Below are 20,252 nucleotides of genomic sequence, written 5' to 3'. Positions count from 1 at the left end.
TAAGGAGGTAGCTAGCAAAGGAAGGGTGGCTTCGAGTCAACTCTGGTGGTTGTACTGTGTTGCCCCTGTACGTCTCTGCACGTGCATTACTTAGACCCTCTACGTCTTTGAGTGATTATTGCCTTCACAACAACAACATTTGGTGACCCCGACGTGATTCGCTGAATCGGTTGGATCAAGAACCCTCGGCAGAAAAGCACTTGGATTTCTGCTGGAAAAGGCAAGTAATCTGAGCAAACTGATATAATGGGAAAAATGCTAAGCAAAGAGGAAAGTCCTATTGACACCCTCCAGCATATCCTTGCGGAAAAAGGATTCAATTATGAAAGAGAGCCTTTGCTAAGGCTTGTAAGATGGGGACAGGAAGTAGGTCTCTTTGCTTCCCCCCAAGAAGTATATGAAAAAGGACACTGGGAAAAGCTAGGAGACATGTTGAATAATGCTATTGGCTTGTGTAAATTGGTATCATCCATTATACACCAGCTAGAAGCTGAGCGTGCTGCCGCTGCTGCCATGAAAGCAGAAGCTGCTGCACCATCTGCGTTCCCAGTGGATGCTAAAAGATTCTTTGGAGGTGGTGACTTTATAGTGCCATCGGCTCCACCTCTAGAAGAAAATACTCAGAGATTCTTCGGAGGGGATAATGTCGTAATACCCTCGGCTCCACCTCTGGAAGAGGAGAGCATGGATGTGAGCCCACCTCCCCCAGAACCCCCTAGAGCACCGTTCCAGGAGCCGAATACACACATTGCTTCTCCTCCCCTCCCACCCACCCTTCACCATCCTGCCCCATCCCACCCTTCTGCTATACCTGAAGGAGTACCTAACAGAGAACGGAAGGTACGTTTTACAAATGATATGCCGTTGCCCCTGAGCTCATCAATCCCTGAGTGTATTCCTCTGCCATCATCACCCCCAACTTCTAGTGAAGATCAACAAAGACAATTATTAAAGGAAGAGTTAATACAACATGGAGAAGATATGAAACACACTTTGGCCCAGCTGGAGGAACTGATAGAAAAACCAAAAGCAACAGCTAATCAGCTGTTGGAACGAATTAATGAATTAACCAAAACAAAGATTAAAGTTTCATCCCCACAGGTACTCAGAGATCCTCGTCCAGATGACTATGATCCGGCTAAGAAATGGAGAGGCCTCATACGTGATGCGGTAATCGAAGGCGAATTTATTCCGCAAGCCTTTCCAGTAATAACAGCACAAAGAAAACGACAATGGGCACCTTTAGATTGGAAATTGGTAAGAGAAGGCCAGAAAGCAGTAATGCAATATGGCTTGTCCAACCCATACGTTCAGACATTACTAGATCATATTTTTGCCAGTGGGTTAATGACTCCATTTGACTGCCGGAAGCTTGCAGAAACTTTCCTGAAGCCCACTCAGGTATTATTATGGGAGTCTGAATGGGAAAAAAGAGTTGATCTGACGGTGGTGGAAAACATGGACTTACAACAGGGAGATCCGCGGCGAGTCGTCACAGCAGACATGATGCTGGGTAAAGGAGCATTCGCTGATCCTCAGGTACAAGCCCGGCTGCATGAAGCTATCTTGCAGCAAACACAGACACTGGCACGTCAAGCATTTAAGATTGTTCCTGATATGGGGGTGCCAGTTCCCTCATATACAACTATTATTCAAAAACCTAATGAGCCTTTCATGACCTTCTTAGACCGCCTAAGAGCAGCTCTGGATCGTATACCAAACATGTCGGCTGAAGTCAAGGCGGAAATAGGGTTACACTTAGCAGTTGCTAACGCTAATCATGATTGCAAAAAGATCCTGCAGGCTCTCCCGCGGACAGCAACTTTGGTTGACATGATAGAAGCCTGCTCTAGGGTAGGATCGTCAGCACATTTAGCTGAGGCAATGGCAACAGCATTGAAACCTTTAGTTCAAGCCCACAAAGGAGATCGGAGGCCAAAGTGCTTTAACTGTGGAAAAATAGGACACGTGAAAAATCAATGTCGGTCCAGACCATTGGTATGGACAAACAGCTCCGCCAGGCCATCTGGGTCCAATGGCAGATTTCACGGTAATTGTTACAGATGTGGCAAGTTTGGCCATAGAGCCACTGAGTGCCGCTCTCGAGTGGCCAGACAAACAATGCATAAGGGAAACGGGTTGACGAGCGCAAAAAGGGCGAGCGCGATGACACAAAAACGCCCTTCAACACCAAGAGCTGCCTGGATGGCCTCAGATCAGCCACTGCAGGAAGCGCAGGAGTGGATGTGGAAACAGCAGTAGATGTAACCATCCACAACACAGAGGTAACAATTATCTCCTCTAACGTTAATGGACCCCTTGGCTATGGATTAAGCGCTTTGCTTTTAGGACGGTCATCGGCCTCTCGACAGGGTATTTTTGTGCTCCCCGGTGTAATTGATGCAGACTATGAAGGAAATATTGGAATAATGGTTAAAGTTTGGCAGCCACCAGTTCATATACCTAAAGGAACTAAAATAGCGCAATTAGTTCCTTTCAGAGCTAAAGTTCCTTTCGCAGGAAGTCGTAAGCGTCGAGACGGTGGTTTTGGATCCACTGGAGTACCTGAGGTAAGACTGGCGGTGCCGCTTTCACAGGGAAAGCCCACTCAGACGGTTGTATTCCAACATCCAAATGGTGAACACATGGTTGGGTACAACACATTACTGGATACGGGAGCAGATGTTACTATTGTGCCATTATCCTATTGGCCAAAAAGCTGGCCTTTAGAGAACTTAGACACCCCTGTTGTTGGAGTAGGAGGAATACAGATGACAAAAATTAGCACAGACCTGATTTCGGTATGTATACAGGGCGAAGAGAATAGATGTGTGCAAATTAGGCCCTATGTAATGAATACTTCAGTTTGGCTTTTGGGTAGAGACGCCTTAAGCCAAATGGGCTTTCGTTTGTCAAATGAAAATTTTTAATGGCGGCCATTGATGGGCGACCAATCCTGAAGTTAACCTGGCTAACAGATAAACCAGTTTGGATTGATCAATGGCCGCTAAGCAAAGAAAAGCTCGCCCACATTCATGAATTAGTAAATGAACAACTAGAGAAGGGTCATATTAAGCCATCCACCAGTCCATGGAATACACCAATTTTTACTATCCCTAAAAAATCAGGGAAGTGGAGGCTGTTACATGATTTAAGAGCTGTTAATGCAGTGATGCAGGACATGGGTGCTTTACAGCCAGGATTACCCTCTCCTGCAATGCTTCCAAAAGAGTGGCCCCTGTTGGTGATTGACTTAAAGGACTGTTTTTTCACAATTCCCTTACATGAGGATGACAGTGAGAAGTTTGCCTTTACAGTACCATCGATTAACAAACAAGAGCCAGCAAAACGATATCAATGGACTGTTTTACCTCAGGGAATGAAGAACTCACCAACTATTTGTCAAACTTATGTTGCCTGGGCGCTGGCACCTCTGCGCAAAAAATACCCTCGTGTCTTATTTTACCATTATATGGATGATATCTTGATTGCAGGAAAAGACCTGGACCAGCATCGCATTCTACAAGAAGTGAACCGGCAGTTAAGCAACTCCGGGTTGGTGATCGCGCCAGAGAAGGTACAAATGCACGCCTCTTGGAAATATTTAGGTAATATTATCACTGATGCGCGCATTTATCCTCAGAAGGTGGCAATTAAAACAGATATTGCTAACTTAACAGATGTTCAAAAGCTGATAGGTGATATCCAATGGGTACGAACCATATGTGGTATCACAAATGAGGATCTTGCGCCACTAATGCCTTTGTTAAAGGGCTCAGTAGAGGCTGATAGTGCGCGAAGACTGTCTCGGCAGCAAATCCAAGCAATAGAAAAAATAGGAAGCAAGATAGTCAATAACTACAGTCACCGATATGATCCTGACTTGTCAATTAACATTGCTGTGATAAGTCAAAACCAGCATGTAATGGCAATCTTGATGCAATGGGATTCAGTAGCGAAAGACCCATTGAGGATCCTGGAGTGGATATTTTTGCCATATAATTTACAAAAAACAATTACCACGAGGCTTGAGGCAATTGCAAAAATAATAGTTAAGGCCAGGAAACGTCTGCTGGAAATAGCAGGGATTGAGGCAGACATCATTTTCCTTCCTCTCACAGATGAGTTCTTGAACTGGGCACTGCAACAATCTGATGAATTACAGTGGGCCTTATTGTCTTATCCAGGAACTATAAATAATCATTATCCGGCCCATAAATTGTTCTCTGTTAAATTTCAAATGGAAGACCGGCCGTTGAGATCAGCAGTACCCGTTAAAGGCCTGACTGTTTTTACCGACGCCAGTAAGATCCAAGCCAAAGCAGGAGTGGTTTGGTGGGAAAATGGAAAATGGCAAAATCTAACTGTCCACTCCCCAGGCAGTTCAGTTCAACTGCTGGAACTGATGGCTGTAGTTAAAACTTTTGAGAAATGGTCAGACGTCCCATTAAACATCATCTCCGATTCCCTCTATGTGGTCGATGCTGTCACTCGATTAGAGAGAGCGCTGTTGAAAGAAATCTCTAATCAGAATCTGTATAACTTATTTCTGAGACTCTGGCATCAGATAAATGAACGGCAAACTGCTTATTATATTGGACATATTCGAAGCCATTCGGGCTTAAAAGATGGCCTATCAGTTGGCAATGAAATTGTTGACAGGATAGTGGCAGCTCCTTTATTGATACCTACGGGGCCAATAATTGACAAATTTTCTCAAGCCCGAAGATCGCACGATTTTTTTCATCAAAGTGCGAAAATGCTGGCGAAGCAGTTTGACTTGACCATATCAGACGCTCAGGGTATTGTTTCCACGTGCCCTGCATGCCAGAATCAGATCGGCCTAGGAGTAGGAGTCAATCCCAGGGGTCTGGCACCATTAGGTATATGGCAATCAGATATCACTGTCTATGCTCCTTTTGGGCGATTTAAACGTATACATGTTACTATTGATACTTATTCAGCCATGGTTTGGGCCACAGCCTTAACCAGTGACAGTTCTCGAGACGTCATAAGACATTGGAGGAGTTGCTTTGCTGTCCTTGGTGTTCCAAGAGAGATAAAAACTGATAATGGCTCGGGATACATAGCCAGTAAAACACGTAAGTTTCTAAACTTATGGGGTGTTAAACATACTACTGGTATCCCAGGAAATTCCACCGGTCAAGCCATTATTGAACGGACACATCAAACCTTAAAAGGCCTTCTAGAAAAACAAAAAACGGGGGAAGAGGGGGTGAGTCCTCAAGACAGACTAATGAAAGCCCTTTATACAATGAATCATCTCAGAATTGTGGCAAACCGGAATGAACCACCGGCATTAACACACTTTGCCCAAATGAGTCGGGATTTGGATTTTACTGACAAACCTAAAGTTTGGTATAAGAATCCCACTACTGGAGAGTGGCAAGGACCTGCAGATCTGTTAACGTGGGGAAGAGGCTATGCTTGTGTCATTACAGATCAAGGTCCCCGATGGATTCCGGCAAAATGGATCAAGCCACATCAACAGAAAGGACTTAACTGTAAGACCAATGGAAAAAACAATCTTGAGGAAAGAACCAAGTGATCCACCCTCAATCCATCACTCTATTAAAATGTAAACCCTCGCAACTGTGGCACCACTTAGGCTGCTGTAAATTCCTTCAGCTATAAAAGAATTAAAGAACTTAAGATGACCAACAGATGAAGAGATATTTTCATCTTATTGATAATGCTCACAGATCAGCATGCTAAAGGATCTGAAGAAAAGTCCAGAACTACATCAGGAAAAAGAAATATCAGTGGAGCTACCAAGACCTCATCCCTTCCTGCCAGTGTGCGTCCCTCCTACCAACACATATCAGATTGTTTATTTTGACTTTATGGATTTCTGTATTGTATTGTTCAGCGATGTAGCTGTTATTGACCTTTTGTTGTAAACTCATGGCCATGGGTAAAAATATTTATGTTTTCTTCATGTACCTTTAATTCTGAAATGTGTTGCTAAAGGCTGGCTGGTTCAAAAAAGAAAAAGGGGGGAATTGTAGGCACAGACGTAGCTTGGACCAGCCAGCTTGAATAAAGATGGTAGGGATAAGTTAATGCAGCTGGCATGCTACTTCAGAAACAGGTGCTGCAAGTTAATCAATTGGGCCCTGGGTGATCTCATGGGCAGAAGCAGCATATAAGGAGGTAGCTAGCAAAGGAAGGGTGGCTTCGAGTCAACTCTGGTGGTTGTACTGTGTTGCCCCTGTACGTCTCTGCACGTGCATTACTTAGACCCTCTACGTCTTTGAGTGATTATTGCCTTCACAACAACAACAGGCAGCAGAAAGCAGCTGCCTGCAGGAGGGGAGGGCAGGTCGAGGCAGGGCTGAGGTCTGCTGCCTGGCATGGGGGCCTCTGACCACCCCGGGGCTGCTGGTGACCGGGTCGGCTGCTGGTGAGCTCCTCTTCTAAACCAGCCCGAGTCTAAATCTGTCAAAACTAAAGCCTGCTATTATAGCTAAAAATGCCCTTTGCTAACTTCCAAGTATTATATATAAGCATGCAGCTGCATTCCTAGTTTTCACTTGCAATACTCTATGGCATTTCACTAAAGATCTGTAGGCTGCATGTCAGAGGAACCCAAAATAACACATATGCTTTTAAACTCAAAGGCACGGTGGTCAGAAAGTGAGGGATTGGTGCCATGCTGCTCACAGCCACACCAGGCAGCAGGAGAGCCTCCTCCCCAGCAGTATCCTTGCAGCACAAACCACTGTGGATTCAAACCTCACCATTCCTGCTCTCAAATGCTTTGAAGTTTAATTCTCTGGGTTTCCCAAAATAGGACACGACAATTACCCCCCAGCTGCGGGTAAGTGGGCAGACAAGGGTCTGTACTGCACAGAGCGCTTGTCCTCAGCTGCACAGCATCACATGCCCTCAGACTAGGGGAGTGGAGACATGTAATTAGCAGGTTTTCAGTCTCTCATTCTCCTGCAGAAGCTCTTCTTAAATTATCTGCTTTACCCTGTGGCTGATAGACTCATGTCTGAAGAAAAAGGGGCTCTCCTGAGGGACTTACTCCTGCTCCTACTTCATAGGCTTGAGCAAACAAATAATGGCAATCAAGAAACTCATGCAAACTCCAATTTCTAGGCCCAGACTAGATGCTGTGGACTAGATGCGGCCTCCAGAAGTGCTGATGAATTTTTTGCACGCAGAAAGTGCCAGATTGGTACATGCAGCCACACACACCACTGCTGGCCTCAGCATTTTTCAGATGTTGGTAACCACCTTCAAGTAAATATCTCCAGGCAGAGCTGAGGTAAATGCCAGCCAGTGGCTCATCCATGCCTCCCCTCTCCTCTCTCCTCTCCTCTCCTCTCCTCTCCTCTCCTCTCCTCTCCTCTCCTCTCCTCTCCTCTCCTCTCCTCCTCTCCTCTCCTCTCCTCTCCTCTCCTCTCCTCTCCTCTCCTCTCCTCTCCTCCCCTCTCCTCTCTCGGCAGTGAGTGGGGCTCTGACATCGCTCTCCCACATCTACACGCCTCTGTCCCCGCATGCCATGAGCTGTCCCACCCAAGTCCCACTGAAGGAGACCCAGACCCCTCTCCTGCCTCGCCAGAGCCCTGTACCACATCCAGGGGCAGGTGTGTGCTTATTGCAACGTTGATGCTCTCTCTCTGTGGAAGCATCATTAACTCCAGCATTCAGCAAAGTGTGCCAAGGGTAATGACAGTTATTAAGACCAGCTGACAGATTACTGCTGCCGACTGGCTCCCCTGGAGCCTCATCTGACCCTCGTGCTGTGAGGGGAGAGCCCCTCCACATCTTGAGCAGTGTTCCCATGCCAGGGAGTTTCCTGCAGAGGCAACGGGCAGCACCTCACTCCATTGCACGCTCTCAAGAGACCAGCAGGCACAGGCTGCAGGGAACCGCGCCACGTCGTCCGGACAGTCGCCCTCAGCTGCTGTGGAAGGAGTTACCAGCACTTTAGAAAAGATACAAATAGCACAAAGATGTTGGGAGCTTTGTTTTTCTGAGGGATTTACGCATCTCTGTCAAATGGAACGAGCTGACATAGAGCTCCCAAACCAGCCCTTCCGCGAGCACCCAGCCCTGGCAGCGCTGGGAGGAGTGCGGGTCCCGGGCAGCAGCAGGCGGGCACGGATGGGAGCCACGTGGGCACCACGGGCCTGGGCACAGGCAGCAGCGGGCAGGGCTGGCCAGTGCTTCGAGCAGAGGTGCCCAAAGCACGGCCCAACAGTTCAACAACACAGGGAGAGGAGCTGTGTTTTAGAACCGTACTCATTCACCGTCTGAAAGATGCAGCAAGGGCCTGGGGAAATGCAGGGGCAGAGGTACCGAGAGCTTCTGTGAGCCTGGAGCGCAGCAGCTCTGTCACAACACAAGGCATCCCAGCAGCTTGGTCTCACCTCCCAGTACCACACACTGACACTGCTGAACTCCAGGAACAAAATGCTTTCAGCTCCAAAGCTGATGTGCTTCACTGTATAAAGTTGTTTCTCATTTTGAAAGTTCCCTTTGTATTTTTCGCAGCTTTTATTTGGTCCTCAGGGGCTCTGCCCAGAATGGGCTCCAGATGACAGTGTTTTTACATCTTGATGGTCAGCATTCTGAAAGGCATTTACACTAGCAAAACAGCACAAAGAGCCTTTAATGAAACCCCCCAACTTCTTACCCAAATGTTGCAGCTGTCCTGTGGCTCAGAAGTGACCATCTGCACGTAACAGAATCAACAGCGTAAACCTTGGTGTACTCACCTTCTTCTAGCCCACAGCCTTAACAGCGGGTTTCAGCTGACCACCACCAAAGCCAGGGTGGTCGATTTGAGAGAGGGAAAGAGAATACAGCACAGCCTTTTCCCTCCCAAGGTTAACCATCCATGCTGCTGGGGAGACGGCGCCGTCCTGTGCAGGCACCTCGTGGCAGCCACAGCCACGTCCTGGGATGCTTGTGAGAACACCCCTCACAGCGATTTTCTGTGTCCCTGGCAGTAACATCTCTTAGGGGGAAAAATGTAACTGTGGCTCTTAAACTCCCACTGAACAGACTGCATATGATGTTTGATAAGGAGCAGAAGAGCCAGCTGACATTAAGGAGAGGCAGTGCTGCTGCTGCCAGCATCTGGGTGATGCACAGGAAATCACTCCAGCTGAGCAGCTCAGACGATGTCGTTTGAGAGTTCCTTGGTACTCTGTGTTTAACACCTGTGTTTAACCTCTGTCTTTACGGATATGTGTGATACTTCCTGTTATACTCCAGTATAACAGTAATAAAGCCAGGGGGAAAGGAGCCCTGTGAGACTCCCTTCTTGGACAGGATGAAATGCAGCACTTCCCACTTGGAAACTCACCAAATGTCAGATCTTTCTTCCAAAAGGAGCAAGTGCCCAGAGCCCCCACGGGACAGATGGTTTGGTCTGGGGATGGTTTCCCCATCACTCGCTGTGCAGGGATTGAAATCCCCATGCTTGGATTTCAGCTGCACTTTGGCACAGTGCGTAGCTCCCCAAACCAGGAATCATTGTGAAATGTATCAATGAGCTTTTCAACCCAGAAAAGGCCAGAATGGAACGTTCTCACAGCTCCCGAGTTCTTCCTCAAAATCTTTGAGCCAGAAGATGGAGCAAAACTGCCTCTCCCTCTTTGCAAAGGTTCAGCTCTGAGAAACTGACATTTCCCAAAGGAATACAACTCTGTGCAAATAAAATAAATGTTAAGAAGTGGTGTCTGCATTCCTGCAGCTCCCCATCCCTCTCACAGCCGTCTCACATCCCGCATCCTCCCGCATCCTCCCGCATCCCGCCGCCGCTGTTCCGGGCTCTGCCAGGAGATGGGGCCGTGCGGCGCGGTGCGGAGCCGCCAGCCCCAGCGGGCTCTGCTCCGCCCCCGACAGCCCAGAGAGATTTCTTTTAGGGGTCTTAAGCAAGCTCCTCCAAGTTTCTGTCAGAGCCCGATTTAGTTTCGGCACGGCGCTGGGGTTCTCTGGTGAACCCCCTGCGCGGGTCCTGCCCGGCTGCGCAGCGGCTGAGGCTCCCGAGGACAAACTGCGGCTCCCGCATGGACCCCCGGGCCCCCCGAGCCCCCGGGCCCTGATGCTGTCACTTGGACTCGCCCAGCTCCGACACCGATGCAAAGCTGACTATCTGTGTTTGAATGACGCAGCTGTGACATCCTGGGGACTGAAAATGCGCCTCTCTGCATCTGTGTTTACACTTCACACCAGCCCCAAAATAGCCAGCGCAGGTTGTGCTCCAAATACAGAGTGGATATTTGGGGGAAAATGTTACCTAATTTGACATTTTCAGCCCGCAGCTGCAATTTAATTGCTGAACATACAGCAGGTTTTCTTGTAAATTAATGGTGTGAAGTATCTTAGGAAATTAAAATAGCTTCTTTGGCATTAGGCGTCTGTGCCTCTTTACCTTCCTGGTATGTATTTTTAGAACAGGAGATGTTATTGATCAGAATCTCATTACAAAGATTTATAATAGTTAATAATTAGTGTATTAATGCGCCAGACTGCAGCAAAATTAAAGCAGGCTTTGTCTGCCTGGGCTCAATTCATCACCAAGGCTCTGAAGCAGCCACAGAACCATGCCCAAAGCAGAGACTGATGTCCCGAGGAATTGAGTCATGCTGGGGACACTGGGGCTGAGGCAATGGGAGCCTTCACAGGCTGGTCCCCACTCGGTGGCATTCACAGGAACCCTCGGGAGCACTTCCATGTCTGGATTAGAGGTGTTTCATTGTCACCTTGGCAGTACATCTCAGGATACTACATTTGAGTACAGAGAGATTCACACCTTCAAACCTGCAGTTTTCTTTCAAGGAGCTTTTGTAGCAGAAGTATTTCAGCAGCGGCTGCAGGATCCACCACAGCCCGAGCCCAGCAGGCAACACATCCCAGCACCTGTACAGGAACCAAAGCTGGAACTTAAGGGACCACTGAAGAGTCCCTTAGAATGCTTCTGTGGCAGCTTCAGACCCCTTCTCACTCAGCCCCGAGGGAGAAATGGAGCCAGACAGGATATCTGCAAGCCTGGTGGGGCCATTTCAGCATCCAGGCACCTGAAACGCTTTGATTTCAGCCCTCAGCACACACCAAACTAAACCCAGACCTCCTCCTGGCTCTAGCACTGCAGAATCGCCAAAGTGGCATACACTCACCTTTGCACATCCCATCCAGCTCCCAGGCAGGCTGGAAACCCTCTTATCATCAGGCTGAAGGGGGAAAACCGGATGTTTTCCTGCACCAGGAACCTCTTAGTGACCCAGCTCTGGGAAATGGGGGCACTGATGGAGTAGCTGATGGGACTGATGGAGTCTGCAATGTATTCATCATAAAAGGCCTGTTTATAGATTTAGTATTTTACTGTGCCAAAATGAAGAGGGAGCACATTTGGATTCAGGTGTTCACCCTGAGGGCTGACCCCTCCACCTCCCAGCAAGGCAACTTCTCCCTCTACAGACCTTTTTGCCAGGGAGGAAAGTCCCTGACAATCCGCCTCATTCCTTTGTCACACTCACATGAGTTCAGGTGTCTGCAGAAGATGAATACCAGCAGAGAGCATAGGGCAGGGTTGCCCACGCTGCTATAAAAATGCAGTCTGCTATCATTTCCTTATTCCCTTTACAGAATCTAGCAGGGAAAATACTGGCACTAATTCATCAACAGATCCTTGTCAGTATGTCAGGGTTGGGGCTTGGGTTTTGTTTTGTTTTCCTCCCTGCAGTGTGTCTCTGTACCCTCATGAGAGGCAAAGTGGCAGGATCAGGACACTGGCAAGGCAACTGGGTACGTGTGAGAGCAGGAACCATGGGCTCAAACCACCCCTCAGTGCTTCAGAGATCCCTGAGTCCAGGAAATGCTGTATCCAGGGGTGGTCACTGGCAGCACATCACAGTGGAGTTGTTCCATGCTGAGGGGGGCTGGTGTTTGCTGTTGGAGGAGGAGCTAAGCAGGGGATGGATATCTGGGTACCCCAGAGGCACAGCACTGCCTGGGAAACCAGCCACATCTTCTGATCCAGCACTTGCCAGTTCATCACCATGTCTGAGTGTTTCTCTGAAGGGAAGGATTTGCAGACAGCAGCACTCCAGCCAAGCACTGCTGCAACATGAGCTGCAGGTTGAGCAGAGGAACAGTCACAGCAGCAACTGCTGCAGGAGTGCAGCAGCAGCAGGGAGGTGCTGGGGGGGCAAAGGGGCTGTGCCCCATGGCCCTGTCCCATGCGCTGCAGCGGAACCCACGCTCCGAGGGATGATCAACAGCAGTTGTCCTCAGCTCAAGATACTGCAGGGACGGCCTCAGAGCATGGCCCCAGAGCACAGTCCCAGAGCTCATCCCATGTTGCAGCCCACCCCTGGACTACCCTCCCTCGGCCACAGGGTCAGTCCAATCGAGCAAAGTGTGCTGTCTCAGTCGGCTGGGTCAGCCCCACAGTGCCAATCTTGCCCACAGAGACTTTGCAGTTTGGACTCTGACTCGATGCAGACAGGGACAAGGAGTGCTCCATGGGGCTATGCTCACCTCCCCTGGTAGGTCAGCCCTGAGATGAGGCTGGCACGATTCCCAGGATGAGTTCTGTGGATCACTAATCTCCTCTCCTGCAGCCTGGGCTGGCAGAGCAGCTCTGCAGATCACTGACCTCCTCTCCTGCAGCCTGGGCTGGCAGAGCAGCTCTGCAGATCACTGACCTTCTCTCCTGCAGCCTGGGCTGGCAGAGCAGCTCTGCAGATCACTGACCTCCTCTCCTGCAGCCTGGGCTGGCAGAGCAGCTCTGCAGATCACTGACCTCCTCTCCTGCAGCCTGAGCTGGCAGAGCAGCTCTGCAGATCACTGACCTCCTCTCCTGCAGCCTGGGCTGGCAGAGCAGCTCTGCAGATCACTGACCTCCTCTCCTGCAGCCTGCTCTGGCACAGCTGCCACTGCCCAGGCCTGTGCTGTGCCATCCTCCGGTGCTGCACGCCGGCTCCTCCATGCCTCCGGGTACTGCATCGGCAGGGAGAGACCAGAGACCGCAGCACAGGGCACAGTGGGAGCCAGCTTGTCCTCCAGGTGCTGACAGCGAGCAGTGCTGCTGAGAACTGTTAAGGCTGCCTTGCTGGAACTTAAGAAAAGAAAAACATTTATTAGTTAAATGCAGTCTCCCAGTGGAAAACCATCAAGCACAGAAACAAAGTAAAATGTCATGAACACCCCGGCACAAGCTGCCTAGCACCTGTATTGAGGCCTTCCTGTGCAGAGCCCAGCATCCTGCCCATGTGCTCTCCTGGTTTTAGGAAACAGGTTTTTTTAATAAGTAATGTTCATAAATCAGTAGATCCATTTATATGGAGGTTCAGTATCTTAATAAATAAGCCAGAAAGAGGAATCCCAGTAACAAGGCTTCTCCATGTCAGAAATTCATCCACAGTGAAAGCATTTTCATCTACAGTGAAAGCTCACAAGTGGAAGCATTTCACCTAAATCACAGAACACATACATTCTATAATTTAAGCCTGAGCCTTGTTTTAAGAGGTGGCCTCAGTTACTGGGACTCCCCTGACATACATCATTGGAAAGCTTCCCAAATTTCTGAAACAGCACGGAACTGCATAAGGTCTCCCTTACAACCTCAAGCCCTGACTTGACTCCATCACATCCTGAAAGCAAAGGAGATTTTCCTTGTAAGGTTTCACAGAACATGCTACTCACACCTTGTGTTCTCACATTTGTTATTTTTATTGTTGTTGTTTAGTTAACTCAATAGTAGGTAAAGGAGAATCCACTAGCAGCCTTGCCTTCTGCAGTTCAGTTTTCTAAAAGCACTTAAAACCTGATTTACAGACCTAGAGCACATGGATCCAGCAGTGCACCTAGTACTGCAGGTCTGGCATGTGGAGGCCTATGTTTCAGAGCAAGCAGCCAGCCTCATAGCAGCAAAGTCTCCCTGCCTTCATGCACACAACAGCACATACTGCAACAGCACACGACCAAGCAGCTTCCCAGGCTGCAAACCCTGCAGCTCAGCAGTGCCTAGTGAAAGCCAGACACGCATAGCTCCTTGCAGAGACCCCTGCACCACAGGAGGCTACTGAGCTGGCCAGTCACAGCTCCCACAGGCGTTAGGCAGAGCCCGGTGCAGTCCAGGTACAGTCCCAGAGCTCTCAGCACACACAGCTCTGTCAGAAACACGCCTCTCAATGCTGGCAGTCTGACCCAGAACTCAAGGCATTTAAAGCAGATGTCTCCTTGATGCAAATGATCTCAGCCCACATTTTCTGGGATTATGTGAGAAAATGAGTCTGAATGTCACAGTATTTCAGCCTTTTTCTGTGAGAACGGGCTTTGCCATTTCCAATGGAGCCTCAGTAGCCAGGACCAGAAAGCTGAAGCAGAACAGCTGCCATCACCCTGCCAGGACTCCACATAATGCTCTAACTTGAATATTGGGGAAGTGTGGGTCAGTTCCTGTTCAAAATGAGAGATGCCACACAAGAGTTAAAAGCACAGCTGAGCTACAGTAAATACCGTGCAGGTGTTCACTGTGGTGACACTTAACAGGGAAATCCTCTCCGCTGGGCAGGAGAGGAAGCAGGCCACCCTGGAACAGGCAAACACATCAATGCAGGTGACTTTGCAATAGGAGGGCAGTTTCCACTCTCAGGAGCAGCTCTCTACCTGCTGTGGGGCTGGGGGGGCTGGGGGCTGGCTCCCATCCTCGCTGCTGTGCCCTGGAGCCAGTGACGGGCGCAGTCACGCCGTGATGGACGTGTGGGCCAAGCCCCATTGTGCCCATGCTGTCAGCCCTGGGTGTCTGGGGATGGAGGAGCTCATGACCTGGGAGGAGCGAGAGGTGCTCAGCTGTGCCCCAGCAGCACTGCTGTCCCTGCTCAGGCAAGGGGTAACTGCTGTCGCGTGCCCCCCAACACTGACCGGCATTTCTGCCAGCGGCAACGCGCTGCCAGACATTGTTACTAAATTATCAGCTGTTGTTCTTAGAAATGTGCCCTCCATAAATTGCAAGATGTGGCCAGCAACAGCGTTACAGCACCACAGCTCTGCACTCTCCTCCCACAGCCACACACCTCCCACCACCCTTCCCCGCCACAACGCCGTCCTGCCAAGCCGGCTCCAGCGAGGAGACCTCTCCTTCCCGTTCTGTTCCAGCAGCACTAGCGCCCACGGAGCAACCATCAGTCAGCCCAGGGCACAGGGAGGCAGTTTCCTGCTCCCTGTGGGGTGGATGAGGAGGCACTGGAGGCATGGAGCAAGGAGGGGTGCTACCACAGCCTGCATGGCACATCACCAGCACTGCACTGCTTTTGCCCCGGCTTCTCCTCTGCAGCTGCATCAGCCCAGGAACTGTTACTGTGCTTTGCTCTGCTGGCATGCAGTGACCTGCCTTCAGCACCAGCTAATTCACAGCAAGGAAAGAATTCAGCCAGCCAGAGAGAGGAATTTGCTGTAAGAAATGTTGTCATTTTGACATTTGATTTCATCCAAAATTCGTGTAAGAAGTGGAGTCACCCAGTGGTTTCACACGATCCTGTCTCAGACAGCTGAATGAGCTGTCCCGGCACTTCGAACGCTCAGCGTGAAGCTCTCATTTGAAATCTTTCATTTCTAAATACCATTCTGGAAGCGCAGTTTAGGGAAAGCTGTACCCTCCTGCTGAAACAATTCCAGAAGAAATGTTTCAAATGACTGTAATACTGATGATGTGGGAGCTAAGTATGTAATAACCAATTTGCCCATGCACAAGTGTGCTGTTCTGCATCTGAAGAGCAGCCATTTCTCATCTCTCTTCCATCAAGCCCTGTGTAGAAACAGTAAATTTTAGGGAAATGTAGATGGATGCTATCAGAGAAACCCAATCTGAAATTCAAATGAACGCTCACAAACACTGACTGTGTTCTTTTTAATCAGCTCCTATTGCAAAGTGAATTTGTACTGATGATGATCATCTAGAGCTGGAGATTAGTACCAGCCACTGACTACCAACTGTGCTGCTCTTGTTTGCAAACAGCTGCTTTTCACTTACAAATTGGTGGATTCTCCTGTCCTTGAGGGTGAAAACAAAATCTAGGAATAAAGCATTCTGACATGTGGGATATTCCAGAATATTCTGGAATAAAGTACTGGAGCAAATAGGCTGTAGCCTGCTTCTGGCTTGCTTATGACTGCAGCTGGTTAGAAAGGGCAGGGAGAGCAGCGGGAGGGCTGCGGGGCCAGGAGGGCTCTGCGGGTCAGACGTCCCGCGGCAGGCACAGCCTTCCTGCGGCACTGGGCAAGGGGCACGGGCCCTTCAGCAACGTGTTCATAAGCTGTTTATTGCAAGAGTTACAACTTTTCTCCCCAAACTGCAGGAGGGTCGGGGGTTTGCAGCCAAGGCAGCAGCATTCCCCACACCTGAGCAGCCGGTCTGCAGGTGGCCAGGATGAGTCCAGCCCTGGCACAGCCTCTCTGCTCTGGCCACATTCTCTCTTCCTGCTTCACTCAGATAAGCTTTTCTGTGGATTCCACCCTAGGTTTTCTACTTGTTCTTCCCCCTCTTGTCTGCTACTCCTGTCTTTCCCCATCCTTCCTGCCTTGCTTTCTCAGCGTCCCAAAACCGGTAGTTTCTGGTAGTTACTAGTGTTTTCAACTACTATTTTTTAAAGCTAATACAGCAACGAAGCAAATAACCCCTCACAGAGTTTTACCAAAGCTCTATTGACAAAGCCCTGCCTTGGGATTGTCTCTGTGTCAGCCAGAGGGTGCCCGGCAGACCACGTCACCCCAGAGAGGAGCGCTGCAAACAGCCTGAGCCTGCGGGGGCCGGGGGCTGCGGGACGGCCCCTGCCTGCCTCGAGCTGCAGCCGCTCTCGGGCAAGCAGGGGCCTGGCTCTCCACACCCAACTGGTTTGCAACCAGCACAGTGAGTTATTTAAAGGTTCCCTCCAAATGAGCTCATCTGGCATCCCTTGGATAAACAGTATTAGATGTGTTGGATGTTTCTCTTCCCAAATACTCTATTTGCTTTCTTTACACTCAAACCCAGAAGAAACAAGAAAATCGGTGTGAAAAAGTGACCTCTGCCAGACCCCAGCCCGTAAGCACGTTGCTGGAACGGAACAGTTTTTCCTGAGCAGAAGTGCTGTCCTTCCAGCCTCAGCTCGCAGCATGGCCTCATAGAAGGGACATGACAGGCTGGAGGAGGCAGAAAGCCAGCCCTTCCAGCCCAGAGGCAGGCTCAGGCCAGCTCCTGGCTGCAGGTACAGCCTGGCCACCAGCACTCAGCTCCATGCAGGCAGAAGGGCACCGACACCATCCCGATGCTGTCCCCAACCCCCGGCAGTCTGGGGCTTGCTGCAGGGCCAAGGCAGGTAATTCACTCTGAGGAATGAAGCTGGCAGGTAATTGATGAAAACTCTCTTTGCTTTTAAAGAAGCTGAATACAGCCTGCACAGCAACCATGGCCGGTTCAAAGCATCTGGCAGCTCTCGGTGCAGACACCGGCTTCACCCTTCAGACCTTGAATAAAAAAAAGCTGCAGGCAGGGAGGAACAAGCAGCTGCCTCCTGTAAATGGCATTTCATCACTGTACACAGAGTGACTGAGGGGAGAGAGAAACACACTGAAAGAGTCACTGAGCACAGGGTTTTCTGCACAATACTCGACTGTATCTTGCCATTTATTATGTTGCTACATAAGGAAAAGATGGTGTTTCCCTGCAGGCTTTTTGTTTCTGGGGTCAGAAATTGTCTTTGCAGCCTACATGTGTCCAATGGCGAGCAGACAGGAATTGAAGATGTTATGATATGCAACTATAATTCTAATCAGGAGACCTCAACAACCCATTGGATGTACTTTAGTACAAGAACACTTAGGATCTGCATGAGAAATCACAACCAGACAACCAAAAACTGGGCCCACCTGCCTGAACCCTCATTTCTGTCACAAGATGAAGTGGAAGCAATGGTGGCAGCAGCCCCAGAGCAGCCCTGCAGAAGCACAGTGCTTTGACATCAAGAGGGGTTTCTGCCCGGGGTGAGGGGGAGCAGGGTTGCCTGTGGGTGACCCACACTGGGTTTGCCAGGGCTCTGGCCCACAGTGGGCAGAGATGAAGCTGGATCCCCAAACTGGGCTGATGCTGCTGAAACACCACCAAATCACCCTCCCAAAGGCACTTCTTCTGGCAAGGAATCTTTGAATAATTCATTAACTGCCATAAATTTAAAAAAAACACCCCAAATTGGTGGCTGTCCTCATCTTGTTCACCTGTTTCACTGCACTTTCCACACACAGAGAGAAAATTACCATTCTTTTAATTTCAAACACAATCAATGGGAAATATTGGTCCATACAGTTCAAGGTTCATCACTTTCAGGCAACTGCTCATAAATATTCATGAGAGAATTAAAGAGCTATTAACAAGAGTAACTGCTGAGGAGCATTCATTAACTGTCTTCCACAAGAAATGAAATTTACATCTTTCAGTGAGGAAATCCACTCTGTGAAATGGCACCTTGCATGACAATAAAACATGTGGTAAAACCTGGTGTGAAGGCAAAAATTACCCCTTCTGACACAGGGGATGTCTTGGATTGTATGGAGCTGAGAAAAGAACAGTTTTGGTGGCCCCTGACTGCCTTCATCCTGCCCTGAGTGTGTTTCCTGGCGCCAGCACCCCAGCCCACCTCTGCCCACACCACAGACACTGCAGCAGCACAGATTCATCTCTTCAAGTAACTGTGATTCATCCTGATTTGCATATCATGGTCACTGCCTCCACGTTTCCTCTAATTAATTCCCCAGGAAGATGCTTCCCCTGCAGTGCTGTGCAACTGTGGGTTTTGCTGGTGCTCACCACGGCACGTGCTCCGTGCTGGCTCCACAGCAGGGGGTCCTGCCCCAGTGCCGGCAGTGGTGAAGGGGCTCAGGCATTCTACATGCACACGCAGACATGGCTTTGCACATAGGAGCTCTCTGCTTGTCCTCCTGTTGCAAACAGGGGCCGTTATTTTGATCTCATGCAGCAGATGTGATCACATATGCAATACCTATCAGTCCTTGAGCCATCCATGGGAGGGGGGCAGAGGCTCCACGGATTTCATCTAAGAAAAATGAGCAAGGAGAGGACTTGGAGGGGAGCAGGAGGAAAATTACCATTTGGGGGCCAGTGGAAGCAAATTGCCATGGCACGCTTTGCCGCTGAGGGCTGCACCAGCCCCTGCAGTAAGAGCTCCCCGCATGTCTGCCACGTGCGGCAGCCGTAGGACACTGTCAGGACAAATGTCCCTGCTGTGAAGCCGGTAATTTTCCTACAACTGCAGCAAATGGAAATGCATAAGGGGAATCCCAGGGGAGGATCTATTACGTAAAGCAATTATTTTTCATCTTGAAAGGCAAGACAGTAATCGCATCCCCTAACGTCTCTCCTAAAGCACTGCTCAGTAATTAATAGTTGCTCTTTGGCATTTGTAAAACCATGACACCTGAAAACAGGGAACCCAGAGCAGCCTGAGGTTCCCCTCAGCTGGGATCATACATAATACAACAGTTTCTTCCCAACAGATGAGTAGCTACTGGATTTTGGCCTGGGATTCCCAGAGCCCTGTGGATCCAAGGCATCCACAAAATGTAACAACAAAAATCGGGACTGTCCTCAGCAGCCTGGGATTCACTTGACTCTGATGGAGAACTGCTTGGGATCTGCACAAGGAAAGACATGCTGAAGAACCACACAAGGGGTGGGGTCTTTGCTTTAAGGGTTATTTGATAATGCAGACTGTTGCCTTGGTAAGAGGACAGAAATGGGGTCAGTGCATAAGTTCCCACTAGAGAGTTCTCTTTCTGGGGTCTGGATCATTGTAGTGGGCCATTGCTGGAAGAAGAAAAGATCCACAGAGCAATGCCCGACTACTAGAAGTCCCGCAGAAAACTGAAGTCCCGTTTTGCTGCCACCAAATTAGCCATAAGTTATTTCCTAAAGCCTCTGAATAGGTATATTTAAACTGCAAAATATCCACGGCCAGAAACGCTCATATATTTATCTGCAAAACCACAGCAAGCTATATATGTGCGAATGTACACATACATATGCACACACACACACATAAGCCTTTTTAAAAATGATGTCTGCTACTATTGTGCTGTGTGTGCTCTCTGTCAGCATTTCACAGAACACCCTTCATGCACAGGGTGGAAAGGCAGTGGCCTCGGGTGCTATTTTCCGTCCCAGAGCAGCATTTGGCCACGCTGCATCCTGCCTGGCTGGCTGCTGTGCCGGTGCT

The 20,252-nt window shown here is 49.4% G+C and overlaps 1 protein-coding gene across 1 annotated transcript in view; it reads right to left on the bottom strand.

The window, feature by feature from the left end:
• Positions 1-10,305: 10,305 nt before the first annotated feature.
• The window catches only part of PWWP2B (PWWP domain containing 2B), a 56,067-nt gene continuing 46,120 nt past the window's right edge, over positions 10,306-20,252 (bottom strand). The window contains exon 3 of the mRNA XM_062001718.1: positions 10,306-13,102. The gene's annotated coding sequence lies outside the window, so the exon portion shown is untranslated. The remainder of the gene's footprint in view (positions 13,103-20,252) is intronic.

This window comes from Colius striatus, chromosome 8 (genome assembly GCF_028858725.1).
Source record: "Colius striatus isolate bColStr4 chromosome 8, bColStr4.1.hap1, whole genome shotgun sequence".
In the NCBI taxonomy this organism is placed as follows: Eukaryota; Metazoa; Chordata; class Aves; order Coliiformes; family Coliidae; genus Colius; species Colius striatus.
This window is presented reverse-complemented; position numbering and strand designations above follow the sequence as displayed.